The sequence below is a fragment of the Miscanthus floridulus genome, chromosome 8, assembly GCF_019320115.1.
Source record: "Miscanthus floridulus cultivar M001 chromosome 8, ASM1932011v1, whole genome shotgun sequence".
Taxonomy (NCBI): domain Eukaryota; kingdom Viridiplantae; phylum Streptophyta; class Magnoliopsida; order Poales; family Poaceae; genus Miscanthus; species Miscanthus floridulus.
The window spans coordinates 173537421-173554570 of NC_089587.1; positions in this window are offsets into that span (position 1 = coordinate 173537421).

Consider the following 17150-nt stretch of genomic DNA (forward strand, 5'->3'; position numbering starts at 1 on the left):
CCTCTGCATCATCGTCCGACCAGGCAAAAATCGCCTATTGACGCTTGCTGGCCGGTCTCTCCTCCAGGCCTCCCTTGGGCTCGTTAATATTTAGCGCCCCCCCGGTGAGCAGGGAGGTTGCTGATCTCTTCTTTGACTGTTTGGGGCAGCCGGCCGCTTACCAGCGGCTAGGGCCGCTGCCTCCTCTCCAGCTCTGAGCACCGCCCAGTCGATGTCCTCGTCCTCGATATCGACACTGGTCTAGGTGGTGGGACCAGCTCCTTGTGGCCACTCCACTCCAGGGGGTGGCGACACAAACACTGTCGCTATATCCCGACCATTAACCTGGGTAACAAAAATGAGTGCACACAGTAAGTTTCCATTTTTCCTACCACAATATAAGACTACGGGTACAGGGCAAGATGAGTTACCTTTGGGGGAGGTTGGGCAAGCTTGAAAGCGTGCTCGATGTCGCTCAATCTGGCATAATTTGGATCAGCTAAGTTGAATAGCTCTCCAATTCTGGCTTTGACTTTGATTTTGTCAAGCGCCCCCTGCCTTGTCCTCGTCGGGTCCGTGCTACCTTGATATTCATAGCTAGGATGTACTCTCCTCTGGCAGGGCTAGATCCGTCGGCTGATGAAGCTCCCGACCACGCTCGGACCATCTAGTTTTTTCCACGGGATCATTCCAAATATTTCTGGAATCTATTCCAGGTGCTTGGGTTTCTCTGACCAGCTTGTCCTCTTCTCCAGAATGTAGCCCACGTCGCACAGTGTGATCATGTTTGGCTCTTTGTGGATGTAGAACCATTTCTTGTACCAGTCATTGAGCGACATGTTCCATGGGCAGTGTAGGTACTGAGCTTTCATGCCGTCATGGAGGTTGAGGTACACACCCCTAGCTATCTTCGAACCACCGCTTCCTTTCTTCCGTAGACAGAAAAGACGATGGAAAAAATCAAAATGGGGCTGGAAGCCGCCATATGCTTTGCAGAGATGTATAAACGTGGTGACAAGAAGGATCGAGTTGGGATGTAGATTGCAAATCCCAATCTTATAGTAAAGACAGAGCCCTTGAAGAAACAGATGTACTGGAACCCCAAATCCCCATTTAAAGAAGTCTTCGAACACCATGATCTCACTTGGTTGTGGATCGGGGTACCCCTCGCCCTCCGGCGCACGCCATCCCGCGAGCTCCTTGTTGTAGAGTACCCCCATGGTGACAAGGTCTTCAATGGTCTGCTCATTGCTTCTCGATTTCCACCATTCCTTCGCCATGACCTCGACTTTCTTCTACGCATCACTTTTCGCCATGAATCTGGCCTTGCTGGTGAACGGGGAAATGGTGGCAGATTGATTGACGATTTTAGATGTATTAGGGTTGGCGAGAGGAAGAAGAAAGCTACGGTTGTGAATGGCAATAGGGTTCAGTAAAAAGTAACTTACTTATCCTATACTGTATTTAACCTAAGAGTTATGCCGTTTCGTCTGCCCGAGATTCTTGGGAGACGTGTGCACGTGCCATAGACGGTTGTTTTCATAGCCTCAAGATCTATGCCAATATATGCGCCTCTTCATTGCCAGTGTGGGAGGGCCCACGCTGATGCACCTACTGACAGGTGCCACGCAACTGTTTGCTTGACAAGACAAAAAGCAGTATGACATGCTATACCCGTCTACTTCTTTGACCAGACGTGTCAGATCGGACTTGTCAGAGCAAATGAATAATTAAATACATGAAATAATAGTACAAGTGGCATATGGTTTTTTACCACACTTTTTGTGCTTGGGGATTATTCAGACCACCCTCGAGCTCAAGGATTGTCCAGACTATCCATCGTGCTCAGGGACTGCCCAGACCACCATTGTGCTTGGGGACTATTTAGACCACCCTCGAGCTCAGGGACTGTCCAGACTATCCATCGTGCTCGGGGACTGCCCAGACCACCATCGTGCTCGGGGACTGTTCAGACCACCATCATGCTCGGGGACTATTCAGACCACCCTCGAGCTCGGGGACTGTCCAGACTATCCATCGTGCTCGGGGACTGCCTAGACCACCATCGTGCTTGAGGACCGTTCAGACCACCATTGTGCTTGGGGACTGTTCCGACCACTCTCGTGCTCAAGACAGTCTCGATCGCCCTTGTTCTCGGGGACAAAACTGACTACGGTTATTCTCGGGGTTTCGTCATTTACCTGTGCTTCGCTCGGGGACTGCCCTGACCGCTCTCCTTGGCTACATGTGATTGGTACTCGCATACAGTTGAGAGGCATTTATTTTTTCTCACTTAGACCTTGCTACAAGGCTCATACCTCACCTTCCAGCAAGCTCGGGGACTACATCGGTACGATGCACCTACCGGTGCATCTCGTATCGCCTGTATGACGATTGGATTCTCAACTTAACTAGGAATTCTTTTTAGACCATGGCACCACGTGCCTACGTCACCTACTACCAGGCTCGGGGACTAAGTTGGCACACTTCACCTTGCGGTGAATGTGCTTGTTTTTCGGCCACTACGCCCTGACTGTTGGCTATAACTACTACTGTACAAGGGTTACTTACATTTTTTTAGAAATACAAGTGGGCACACTTGATCAGGAAAGAAATCTTTTTCTTTTTTCTTTAGAGCACCATGCATTCTTTGGACAACCAAAATCTTCGGCTATAATCGTGGTCTACTGCTCTCTGTTCTAACCAGAATACTAGCACATTCGCTTGGTCAATGTTTCAACCAGTTGGAGATGACATGAAGATGGATCGCATTAGCCGAAGGAGATCGAACGGCGTGTCGCAGCATAATACATGGTGCTCGGGGACTAGCTGTGGGGGTATTAACCCCTATGCCCTTATGGCTAGGCATGGGCTGGCCCGGACTAGGGGGTTTGGCCCCACTAGAAGACGACGTGTGGCCCAGCCAATTTGTTCGGAGTCCCACGCAAGGAATCAAGGTAGATTTGGAGATCAAGCAAGATCCTGGTCGGTTAGAATAGGAATCCTTATCCGGCCACCTATGGCAATTGTAACTGGTTAGGATTAGTTTCTAGATCTATAACCCTGCCCCCCAGACTATATAAGGCGGGTAGGGGACCCCTCTCAAAAACATCTCTCATTGACATACAGCAATACAATCAGACGCAGGACGTAGGTATTACACCTTCACGGCAGCCAAACCTGGATAAAACCTCATGTCTGTCTTGCGTCACTATCTTGTTTGTAGCTTGCACATCTGTCTGTCGATAATCTACTACCTTGGGCATACCCCTAGGTAGACTGCCGATCATATTTCGTTGACAGGAGACTAGGCGGCTCAGGGCCCTGGTGGCCCTAGCGCACCGCGATGGGGGTAGTGGTCGGCAGCGGGGGAAAGGACGAGGAGGAGGCGGGGGTGGCGCGAGGAGGAAGACGAGGCGAGGAAGAAGAAGAACACGGGCTAGAGCCGGATCACGCTTTCCCCCAAGCGCGTCACCGGTCGCGGCATAACCACGTCCATTCTTTTGCATGCGAAAGTACCAACCTGCACCTGTCTTTTTAGCAAATGCTCCTGTTTTATTTTAGAAACAACCCTCCTCCACTTTCTTAATAATAAAGAGGCAAAAAATTTTACCATTATTTTGGTCCATCGTCCCCTAGCTACCAGATAGTGAAGAGTTTATTTTCCCGGACTTATATGACCAGTGCTCATAAGAATTTGAATATATCGTGTCTAGCGATGATCGATAAAAAGTCTGATTCTAATAAAAAAAATACACCGTCTGTTACCCGCTCAACCAAGCTCTTTTTTTTACGTTTTCTGCTCTATTCGCTTAGCTTATAAGCTGTACTTTTTCAGCCAACGAACAATATTTTTCTCTCATAACAAATCAGCTAACAGTACTTTCAGCCATGGCTTATCAGCTAAACGAACGGAACATCGCCGGCCATCTGTCCGCCCGTGTCCTATGCAAATTTTGCTATTGCACATATCTTTTCTTTTCTTTTCTTCTACACATGAGTTATGTGCCCATGTACAACCACATCATGGCTCTGTTCGCTTCTCTTATAATCCGTCTTTTTCAGCTTGTTTTTTTAGCCGAAACAATATTTTTCTCTCACAACAAATCAGCCGGAACAGTGTTTTGGCTTATTTTTTTAGCGAAGCGAACGGGGCCCATGTATAAACTTGTATGGGCCCACAAGGTTTCCGATTGCCAATTTGCCATGAGTTTAAGTCCCATACGGAGCTCACGGAGGTGCTTTTTCGTCCCAAGGACGTTCAATATGGAGTCAATTTGTAGTACCTTGAAGCTAACTGTCGAGGACCGAATACCAGGGTATCTAAAGAAGAGGAGCTAATAACCATCAAACAATGATACTTCCGAACAGATAAGAACACAACTTCACTATGATATGAATGTAATCTTTGAATTTTGTTGTAACTAACCCACGCTGTGATTTGTAGAATGCAAGTGCACATTGTCAAACAAATGTCAAGTGTGAAAGCCAGGTATCTAGACCCTCAAGCTATAGCCCAAACAAATTTTAATTACCCTAAATAGTGGACACTGGATGCCAAAGAGCTAGCTGCTGCAAAGACTCTTCGGGAGAAAGAGCGTATCCGTATGGCAAAACTAAGGGAAGAGTCCCTTAAGGTTGCGGCATACATTGCCCTGGCTTTCAAAAATCTCCAACAACTCTACTATATGGCTACCATACAATTTTGAGTAAGTTCAACTCTATACTTAAAGCTTTGTTCGATATTATTTATTCGATGCAAAAGAGCTTATCTAGTTCTATGATTAAATTCATGCAGCAACCACTAGATTTGTATAGTCGTCAATGTCAGGAGGAGCATGGCATGGGTCTTTGATTCAATAGATAGGGACCCGGTGACATACAAAGACTTCATATCTATTCTCAAGACGTATACATATCGACAATCCTCATTAGCTTATATGTTTGTATACGTACTTGTAACATTCACTTTTGTATTCTAACAAGTTGTATTTGCTAAAATAATTTGAACATGGCATTTATGTTCTATGTCACTAATCATCATGGAAGGCATGATCCAGCAAGGAAGGAAAAGCTGGCTATAAAAACACTATGTGCGGTAAGTGTAACTTACTTCTTCAGTACTCCGTTACATGGCTGTCAAAAGCATTACTTAACATTTTCATATACAAAACACACAGTGCCCCAAGCAGAAGCCTGGGAGTGTACATTGTGGATACTATATATGTTCTATGATGAGTAACACCGGTGCCTACAGGAGACACCCCTTAAGGGTAAGTTTGAACCTCTTCACCCATAGTATAAAAAACTTCATACATGGTATGAAATACTAAACCAAAACTTGTTCTCTTGTAGTGAAAAGAAGAAAAAGAAATGAAAATAGACCCATACAAGGATGACCAACTCTTAGAGCTCGTCGGCGACCTTTGCAACTTCATATTGGATCAGATTGTACACGTCAAAGGCGCCTACCATGATCGAGAGTCTGAGTTAGGTACACATCCTCAGTACCAATACCTTCGTGAGACTGAAAGGCTAGCTCTAGGACATTGATAACAATATGTATGAAATTTGTATATTTAATGATGGATTCAGTGACGGACCTAGGTTTTTACCTCTGGGTATGCGCAGCAAAAAAATTTCTTATGCAATTTGGTGAAAATTTCCTTTTTTTTATTTTTTTACATTGAAAATTTCTACCTATCTCTATGACTGATGGACCCCAGGGTATGCGGTGGCCCACCCTGCATACCCTATGGGTCCGTCCCTGGATGGATTGTATATATTCTTGTGAATTGGACTTGTAATTGTAGTTTATATAATACTCTTGTGCTTATAGTCACGGTCGCGGGGCGTTTGGCAACGCGAACACGGTTCAGAACGTTGGTCGCAGGGCGTTCGGCAACGCGAACGTGGTTCGGAACGTTGGTCGCGGGACGTTCAGCAACGTGATTTTGAATTGTAAATTTGAATTTTTTGGCGGGAAAAAACGTACTGTAGGGGCGGTTCTAGATTGAACCGCCTCTACAAACAGCTATTTGTAGGGGCGGCTAGTACTACATCCACCCCTACAAATTGATTTGTAGGGGCGGCCTGGGAACCGCCCCTACAAATGCATGATTTATTGAGACGGTTCGGTAGGGGCGGCTGGCCAAACCGCCCCTACAAAGAGTTATCAGCCGCCCCTACAAATGCTTTTTATAGTAGTGGTTGGCTCTGCCTCGCCCAGACCCCTAAGGGCTGGCTCCGCCTTGCCTGACCCCCGAGGGCTGGACTCTGCCTCACCCGACGTCTGGGGGCGAACTCCACCTCGCCTGACGTCCGAGGTATGGCTCTGCCTTGCCCGACCCCTAAGGGTTGGACTCCGCCTCGTTCAACATCTGGGGGCAGACTCCGCCTCGCTCGATGACTGAGAACTGGCTCTGCCTCACCCGATGTCTTGGGGCAGGTTCTGCCTCGCCCGATGTCTGTGCACTGCTCCTTCATAACTACGCGCGCAGATAAGATACCATTAGGATATAACCGCAATATTGAGGATCATACCCTGTACACCTACAATACCGAGGACCATACCCTGCACACCTGCAGGAAGGTACCATTAGGATATGACCATATGGGCACTTTAAGTCCTTCTAGGCATGTCAGAGCCCAAATAGTGTCGTGGGCGCCGACATTTGTCCTACAGTGTTATGGGCGCCGGCATTTGCCCTCGGACACGAATCTTGATGGAAATATATGCCAACCGCTATGGTCTAAGAGGAAACTCATGTCATCTATAGTAATGAACTTGGGGGCCTCTACGTCATCTGCTCCCCGTAGGGTCACAGCTCGACACCCTAGTGCGTCGTGCCACCCGTTGGGGCAGGATGGGACGTGGCCACTTGCTAAATGAAGCCAGAGCATGGGCCTATCAGGATCACTGAACATGCTATCCCTGGCACCGTCTGCCGTGTTAGCAGGGTAGGCTCAAAGGAAAAGGAAGACTCAGCACCTTCGAAGGACCCTCTCTGCCTCTGGTTTTTCTTCTTTCTCCCATCTGTAATCTCTGCTCCCCTTGATCTATAAAAGGGAGGGCAGGGCACCCCACTAAGGGGACAAATCAATTCTACACACCACGCATCATATAACACACAACTGAGCAGCAACCAAGCTCTCAACGCCCTTTCAACCTTTCCATCAGAGACTTGTGACCTGTCCCTCTCTCGATCATTTGTACCCCCTACTACGAACCTTTCAGTGCTAATAACACGTGCAATAGCAGCAAACTAGACATAGGGACATTCTGCCCAAACTAGTATAAACCTTGTGTCTTTTAGCACACGATCTGGGCCCAATGCGCAACAAATACAAATTTACTAGTTGGTGTTTACTCGAAACACTGACAGTTGGCGTGCCAGGTAGGGGACCTTTGCGTGTTTTGACGTTAAACATTAGGCCACGAATGGCTGGCCACAGAATCAGCTGGGTCCTAGGCGCACATGTGTGCTTTGGGAACCTAGACTTCATCATCATGGTGGGAGGAGAGTTGATGTTGGCTCACGTCACCATCCAACCTCTCCTCTCCATCGGCCTCAACTACGAGAGGCTCAAGCACCAGCTCAGTGTTTCCTTAGGACCCTAGCCATCTAGGGAGGACCAGCGCCGCCTCACCTTTTCTGACACCATTGACATGGCATGGCTCATCGGAGGAGAACCTCTCTCTCTAGGACACCCCACACGGAGCACCCGATAGTGCTTCCGTTTGGTCTCCGCAACGCTACGGCGACCGTTAGCCACCTTGTGGCACGACGTATGGTCCTGCCACCCATGAACAACGAGTTTGTGGGAGTGATTGAACATGTCACAGAATCTCTCCACAACCTTTTCATAGAGGAGCCGGGGTCGTCCTCTGGATTTGACTATAGCAAGGGGAGCCATCACCCCTCTCAGGAATGCTTCATGATGGGTACCCCTGAGGGACACGTCGAAAGCATCCCCGAGGAGGAAGCTACCCCAGTGGACAACCTCGATGACGAGGCCAAAGGGGAGACAACATCCCCACCTCGCATGGGGGTGGAGCAGTTGAAAGCCCAACATCGGGAGATCAAGGAAGCGCGACTCTAGCTTGAGCAGGAATGCACAAAGCTCGATCGGGAGATCGAACGCCGTGGAGACGGTGGGCGCGCACATGCCATGGCCTGTGATGTAAATCAGAGGATCATCTCCAACGATGAAGCCCTTCCTCGCTTCGCTTGGGTAAGCCAGAACATCGCCGCTGTAGCTGCCTTGCTCCAAGGTCTGCCAGAGGCCATGACGCTCGAGGATCATTGGACCCACCACAAAATTCGCATGCTTCTCGAGCGTGTGGCGGCATAGCAGGCAGAGAGCTCGTTGTCTCAGTGACATGAGCTCGATGCTAGCCAACACACTCTCTGGACGTCCCAGTAGGGACACGTCGGTCCACCAGGCACCAAAGGGTGGTAGGCAGTGCGCCACGGTCCTAGTGCATCAGCGTCTTGGCCATAACCACGACGCACGTAGCACTCTCGATGCTCGTAGGTGCACCCACAGCGATCCAAGAGAGGGAGCTCACTATGCCTATCATCCTCGTCGTGGCGGACGCTATGACAGTGGCGAGGACTAAAGCCCGAGCCCTAGCCTACTAGGCCCTTAGGCCTTTGGCCGTCACATCCTCAACGTTGCTTTCCCGCCAAGGTACCGACCACCGACCAATATACCAAAGTACTCTAGGGAAACAAACCCTGAATTATGGCTCAAAGACTATCGACTTGCCTGCCAAGCCGATGGTCCAGATAATGATGACTTCATTATCCGCAACCTTCCACTGTTCTTATCCGATTCGACATGAGCATGGTTGGAACACCTGCTGTCTGACACAATTCAGAGTTGGGCGGATCTGAAGGAGATCTTTGTGGAGAACTTCTAGGGCACATACAAGCACCCTAGGAACCCATGGGACCTCAAGAACTACCAGCAGAAGACTGGTGAGACCCTCTATGGGTACATCTAGTGCTTCTTTCGGTAGTGCAATGAGCTCCCTAATGTCGTCGATGTCGACATTATAGGAGCCTTTCTATCTGGGACTACCTGTGAGTCTTTGGTTCATAAGCTAGGATGCAAGAGCCCGTCAACCACCAAGGAACTCCTAGACATCACCACCAGCCATGCCTCAGGAGAAGAAGCGGTCAGAGCGATCTTTGATCACCTTGATGGCAAGGCAAGGCGGGATGAGGGCGCTGGTGAAGGTGCCTCTAATCATTCTGCCAAAAGGAAGAATAAGAAGCAACAGCGTGAGGACTCATTCGTGGTTGCTGTTGATTGCAAGGGTGGTTGGAAGCCCGTGGAGGGCACTCCAAACCATTTCAAAAAACTACTCGAGGGGCCATGCCTGAACCATGCTTTCCTAGTGAAGCATCTGTACAAGGACTGCAACCTCATGTAGTCATTCTTGTCCAAAGGTTCCAACAAGGGGAGCATGAAAAGGACACTGCCCCCACCGTAGATGACACTGACGAGAAGGACGATGACTTTTCGACAATGGACGGTTGCCTCATGATCTTCGGAGGATCGATGGCCTATGACTCCAAACGCCGTAAGAAGGTCGCGCGTCGTGAGGTCTATACGACCAAACTGGCCATGCCTACCTTCCTCTGGTGGTCAGAGGCCACCATAACCTTTGATCGGATCGACCACCCAAAGAGCACCCCATATCTGGGGAGATGTCTGCTCGTGGTCGACCGGATCATCGATCCGAAGCGGCTCACCAAAGTACTGATGGATGGAGGTAGTGGCCTCAACATTATATACGCCAAGACGCTCGATGAAATAGGCATCGACTAGACATGCCTCCGCCCAACCCTAGCACCTTTCCATAGCATCGTGCTCGAAACACAGGCCATGCCACTTGGGCAGATCGATCTGCCCATTACCTTTAGGGATCGGTTCAATTATAGGATGGAAACCCTCACCTTCGAGGTGGTTGGGTTCCTCGGAACCTTCCACGCCATCCTAGGACATCCATGCTACGTGAAGTTCATGGCCATCCCCAACTATACATACCTCGAGCTAACAATATCGGGCCTCAACGGGGTTATCACCGTCGACACCTCCTTCCAGTGCACCTATGAGTGCGAGGTCGAGTGTTGCGGTCATGCTGCAGCAATCATCGCCTCCGGAGAGCTCGCCGCCATCAAGAGGGAGGTCACCGAAGAAGCACCCAACACCAAGAAGTTGACTAGGACTTTCAAAGAGGTCCTCATAGATCCCAACAACATCGAGGGTAAAACGGTGCGAGTTGGTACCACACTTTCCTCTAAATAGGAAGGCGCGCTCGTCAGCTTCCTCCGCGCTAACAACGACATCTTCGTGTGGAAACTCTCAGACATGCTAGGCATTCCGAGGGAAGTCGCTGAGCATACCTTGAAAATCCATCCAGGCTCCAAGCCGGTCAAGCAACGCCTATGTCGCTTCGATGAGGAGAAACACAGGGCCATCGATGAGGAGATAGCAAACTTTTAGCGGCCGGATTCATCAAGGAAGTATACCACCCAGAGTGGTTAGCCAATCCCGTTCTTGTACAAAAGAAGAGTAGGAAATGGAGAATGTGCGTCGACTATACGGGTCTCAACAAAGCATGCCCAAAGGATCCATTTCCTTTGCCGCGCATAAACTAAATAGTCTACTCTACCTCAGGGTGCGAAACCCTTGCTTCCTTGATGCGTACTTCGTGTACCATCAAATTGAGATGAAAGAGTTCAACTAGCTCACAATATCTCTCATCACCCCCTTCGGATCATTCTGCAATGTCTCAATGCCGTTTGGTCTGAAGAATGCTGGGGCTACATACTGGTGCTGTATGCTCAAATGCTTCACAGACGTCATCGGGTGGACCATTGAGGCCTACGTTGATGACATCATGGTCAAGTCCAAATGGTCTGACCATCTTGTAATCAATCTAGAGCAAACCTTTGCAAAACTCTGAGCCAATGGCATCAAACTCAATCCCGAGAAGTGTGTTTTCAGGGTCCCGAGAGGTATGCTGCTCGGCTTCATCATCTCTGAGCGTGGCATCAAAGCCAACCTGGAGAAAATCTTAGCCATCACAAGGATGGGCCTGATTCAGAACACAAAGGGGGTTAGCGAGTCACAGGGTGCCTTACCGCACTCAGCCGATTCATCTCGCGCCTTGGCGAACCAGGTCTTCCCGTTTATCAACTCTTGAAGAAAGCCGACCGCTTCGAATGGACATCCGAGGCTGATGAGGACATCAACACCGACACGGGAATGGCTACTCCAACTGAACCAGCACAGGCGCCACCAGGACCCATCACTCGAGCTCGTGCACGTGAATTAAACTTCGTGATGATTTTGAAGAATGAAGGACCAGAAGTTTCCTAAGTGCATGCGCCATCTATGCTCATGATGAACCTGCCCAGAATAATGTCTAGGTGCTGCGCCACCTATGTGTTTTTTAGTTTTGTCAAGAAATAACCAGGAAGGTGCTGCACCATCTAAATCAGGAAAGGGAATCAATGAGATGGTGTGTGGCTGTTTGGGCGCCTATTCCTTGCCTTGTGGGCAGGCTGGGCGTCCTCCTTCCTCCCTCCTCCCCCTATTTAGCCAAGGGCTGCGCCCCCTCTTTGGCTTGGGTTTTGTTTTGCTTAAGTTAGCCATTGCTACTTCCGAAGCTTCGTCTTCGTGTAATTCAGAACCCCACCTTCGAGTAATATTCAGGGTTGCTCGCCTCAAATTCTTGCTTGTTCTTCGATTGCCTACAGGAATTGATCTTCGTGATCAGGTTGATCTCGCACCAGCAAGGTCAATAACCATCGGGAGTTGGTTCAGCGATTGCTAAGGCGCCACGGACTTGTTCGTCGTAGTCGGATCGCGAGGGTCGACACCCACCAAATCGTAGTTATCCTCCACTCACCGAAAGATCGGGTACTCCAGCTCTATCAAGTGGTATCAAATTTCAGGTTGCTCGGTGAGATCTATCCCTTTATTTGTAGTTTTGTTCATCGTCCTATCATCCACCAGAAAAGCCAACAAAAAAACGTTTCAGGTTAGAACCATTGTCCAAGACCTTTTGAGCCTTTGCATCTTTCATTCAGTTTACTGCTTTGTTGAGTTTTTGGTTGCATCGCTGTGTCGTGTTGCTGGTCTTGGCGTCTAGTCCATTAGAGTTTTGAGTTCCTGTCACGTATTAGTTCACATCTTTGCACTTGATCCTCCTTTTCCTTTGTCCTCCATGCTCCTGTAATCTTTCCCACGTCATAGACCCCCTTGTGCACGCCAATTTCCCACCTACAAAAGGAAAGTAATTTATTTCGGGTCTTGATTTATCTCGGCAAGGACACAGGCATTAGCTGTTGCATCCGTAGTCCGTTTGGGAAGTTTAGGTACAATTTGGAAAGCATATTTCGTGCCCTTTCCAACGGATACTCACTTGCCTTGCGATTCATTTTGGGCGTATCACAGGAGATCATGCGAGATCAGGCAGTCTGTGGCTACACGAAAGGAAAGAGTTCCTGATTTCCTTTTGTTTTCCTTTTTGAGTTGTGCAACGTGTTGGCAGTGTCATCAAACTGAAAAAGGCTAGAGGTGCATAAAACAAAAACAAGAGCCGCACCCAAAAAAAAAACAAAAGGCAAAAGGTGCAAAAAGAGCCGCACACAAAAAAAACAACAAAAAAAAACAAGAGATGCCAAGGGTGTGTACTCGCTGTCTTTTACTCTTTGTTCTTGCAATTCTGTGTCTATCTTTGTGCGTGGGCTCACGTCTCTAGTATGGTCTAGCCTAGGACCAGCACAACACCAGCTTTGAGTGATTATTCAACTTTGCCTTTGCTGAATGCTTGTGCTACTCCTTGCTACAAATTGAAGCCTTCCCATAGCTCCACAAATTTTCTACAGCGATCAAGCTCTGTGTCCTCTGGCAATCGCTCCATTCAATCTTTGGAAGGTTGTACCGCTGGTTGCAAGTCACCCCTGCGAGCTTGGTAAGAACGGGTAAGAGTTTGATAACAGCTTTAGTTTGAGTGCCTTGATCAGCACCACTTCCTATTAGCTTTAGGACACATACTTGTTTTCGTGTTCGTTGTTTTTCCACTAACAATGTCAGGGGAGCCAGCTGATCAGGACACCATGCCTCACTCCCCACGCACTAAAGGCATCATTCACCACTTTAATCGCAAGATGAACGAGCATGTGGAGGGCTTGGCAGAGGAGATTAGGATCGCCAACGAACAAGTGGGTCAATTTCAGGACGCTCAAATGGCCACAAATGCTACGCTTGCGGAGATGCAGCAAGCACAAGCTGCCCACGCCACCAGCCTTGCCACGCTCACTACACGCCTTGATGAGTTGGTACAACAACTTGCTGATCAACGTGCGGACTTTGATTATGGTGGTGATACCGAGATCGACGACCAGGACCGCCATGGAGGGCGCCACCGCAACCGCCGTGGTGAGCGTGTGGTACGTAATCGAAACGACTCATTTACTAAGATTAAGTTCACAATTCCTTCATTTAATGGCAAATATGATCCGGGTGCGTATCTTGATTGGGAACTTGCGGTAGATCAGAAATTTCATTGTCATGATGTTCCTGCACAATATCAAGTTAGGGCTGCTACTAGTGAGTTTACAGATTTCGCATCAATTTGGTGGCGTGAGCATCGCAGCAAACACCCTAATAACATTCCCACAACTTGGGAGCAATTAAAAACTGTCATGCGACACCGATTTGTTCCTTCCTATTATGCACGAGACTTGCTTAATAAAATGCAGCGTTTTCAGCAAGGAACCAAATCTGTAGAAGAGTATTATCAGGAGTTGCAAACCGGCATGATTCGTTGTGGTTTAGTTGAGACTAATGATGCTGCGATGGCACGATTTCGTGGTGGTTTGAACCGTGAAATTCAGGATATTCTTGATTATAAGCACTACGATGATATTACTACTTTGTTTGCATTTGCTTGCAAAGCTGAACGTGAAGTGCAGGGACGACGAGCAAGGACCCATTCTAACTCTTTTGCAGGTCGCACTACTTTGACCCATTCAACCCCTACGACGCCCTATACACCTAGTAGTACGTCACGTGACAAGGCAGCAGCTCCACCTCCAGCGCCCCCTTCAGTTAATAAGAGCGCCTCCTCTTCCACTAGCCGCACAAAGGACATTCAATGCCATCGTTGCAAAGGTTATGGGCATATGATACGGGACTGCCCCAACAAGCGTACGTTGATTATACGTGATGATGGTGAGTATTCTTCCGCTAGTGATTCCGATGAAACTATATATGCTATGCTTGCTGCTGACGTTTCAGGACATGTGGAAGAACACGTGGCTGCCACTGACGCCGACAAGTATGAGAGTCTTGTTGTGCAGCGAGTCCTCAGTACACAAGTTGCACAGCCTGAGCAGAACCAGCGCCACACTTTGTTCCACACCAAAGGCGTTGTGCAAGAACGATCCATTCGCATCATCATTGACGGCGGTAGTTGCAACAATTTGGCAAGTTCGGATCTGGTGGAGAAGTTGTCTCTCCAAACGCGTCCACATCCACATCCCTACCACATTCAATGGCTCAACCAGGGTGGCAAACTCAAGGTAACACGCTCGGTTCGTGTTCACTTCTCCATGGGTTCTTATTCTGATTATACTGATTGCGATGTTGTTCCTATGGAGGCATGTTCGTTGTTGCTTGGTAGGCCGTGGCAATATGATACTGATTGTTTACATCATGGTCGCACAAATCATTATTCATTACTGTTTAAAGGCAAGAAAATTATTCTTCATCCAATGACCCCTGAACAGATTGTGAAAGATGACATTGCTAGGGCTACTAAAGCATTAAAACAATGCCAACAACAACCAGCCACGTCTAAAGAAATTAAGCTACATGCTCCTGTTTTACTTGCTACGCGTGCTGATTTTGATGAACTACATGTTGATAAGATGCCTTGCTATGCGCTTGTATGTTCTCATGTGCTGGTTTCACTCGATGATGCACCATCTTTGGATATACCCCCTGCTGTTACTAAGCTTTTGCAGGACTTTGCCGATGTGTTTCCGAAGGACTTACCACCAGGTCTTCCTCCCATTCGTGGCATTGAGCACCAGATCGACCTCATCCTGGGCGCCCAGCTTCCAAACCGCGCCCCGTACCGTACCAATCCTGATGAGACAAAGGAGATTCAGCGCCAAGTCCAAGCACTACTTGATAAAGGCTACATTCGTGAGTCTCTTAGCCCTTGCTCTGTTCCTGTGCTACTTGTCCCAAAGAAAGATGGTACCTGGCGCATGTGTGTAGATTGTCGAGCGATTAACAATATCACAATTCGTTATCGTTATCCTATACCTCGCCTTGATGATATGCTTGACGAGCTTAGCGGTGCTGTTATATTCTCCAAGGTAGATTTGCATAGCGGGTACCATCAGATTAGAATGAAACTTGGGGACGAATGGAAGACGGCTTTTAAAACAAAATTTGGCTTATATGAATGGTTAGTTATGCCGTTTGGACTGACTAATGCTCCCAGCACGTTTATGCGCTTAATGAATGAAGTTTTGAGGCCTTTCATAGGCTTGTTTGTGGTTGTTTATTTTGATGATATTCTGATTTACAGCAAGTCTAGGGAAGAGCATTTGGAACATTTGCATGCTATTTTTGATGCTTTGCGCGCTGCCCGCTTGTTTGGTAACTTGGACAAGTGCGACTTCTGCACACAACGTGTTTCGTTTCTTGGCTATGTTGTTACTCCGCAGGGCATTGAGGTGGACAGCAGCAAGATTGACGCCATCCAGAGCTGGCCCACGCCAACAACAGTTACGCAGATTCGGAGTTTTCTTGGGCTTGCAGGTTTCTACCGACGGTTCGTGCGTGACTTCAGCTCCATTGCCTCCCCGTTGCATGAGCTCACCAAGAAGGGCGTTCCTTTCTCCTGGGGTGTGGCACAGGACGAGGCATTCACCATTCTAAAAGATAAGTTGACACATGCCCCCTTACTACAGCTACCTGATTTCAATAAGATGTTTGAACTTGAATGCGATGCTAGTGGTATTGGGTTAGGCGGTGTTTTGCTGCAAGAGGGCAAGCCAGTTGCTTACTTTAGCGAAAAATTAAGCAGTGCTAGTCTGAATTATTCCACTTATGATAAGGAGCTTTTCGCTTTGGTTCGCACACTTCAAACATGGCAGCACTATCTTTGGCCTCGTGAGTTTATAATTCATTCTGATCATGAGGCATTAAAACATATTCGTAGCCAAACTAATCTGAACCGTCGGCATGCTAAGTGGGTCGAATTCATAGAGTCTTTTCCTTACATCATCAAACACAAGAACGGGAAAGACAACATTATTGCTGATGCTTTGTCGCGTAGATACACCATGCTGTCCCAGTTAGACTTTAAAATTTTTGGTTTACAAACTGTGAAAGAACAATACGCCGATGATCCTGGCTTTAAGGACATCATGCTGCATTGCAAGGATGGTAAACCATGGGGTAAATTCCATGTAACCGATGGGTTTTTGTTCCGCGCTAACAAGCTATGTATTCCCGCAAGCTCGGTTCGTCTTTTGCTGTTGCAGGAAGCGCATGGTGGCGGCCTCATGGGACACTTTGGTGTTTACAAGACACAGGAGATTTTGGCCGCGCACTTCTTTTGGCCCCAGATGCGCCGCGACGTGGAGCGTTTTGTTGCACGCTGCACCACGTGCCAGAAAGCTAAGTCACACCTGAACAACCACGGTTTGTATATGCCGTTACCTGTCCCTACTTCTCCTTGGCTAGATATTTCTATGGATTTTGTTTTGGGCTTACCTCGAACTAAGAAGGGGAGGGATAGTATCTTTGTGGTTGTTGATCGATTCTCTAAAATGGCTCACTTCATACCATGTCATAAAACTGATGATGCTAGCAGCGTTGCTGAGTTGTTCTTTCGCGAGATTATTCGTTTACATGGTGTTCCAAATACAATAGTCTCAGATCGCGATGCTAAGTTCCTAAGTCATTTTTGGAGATCTCTTTGGAATAAACTAGGAACTAAATTGCTTTTCAGCACCACTTGTCACCCACAAACAGATGGGCAAACTGAGGTTGTGAACAGAACCTTATCTACCATGCTTAGGGCTGTGTTAGACAAGAATCTGAAACTTTGGGAGGATTGTTTG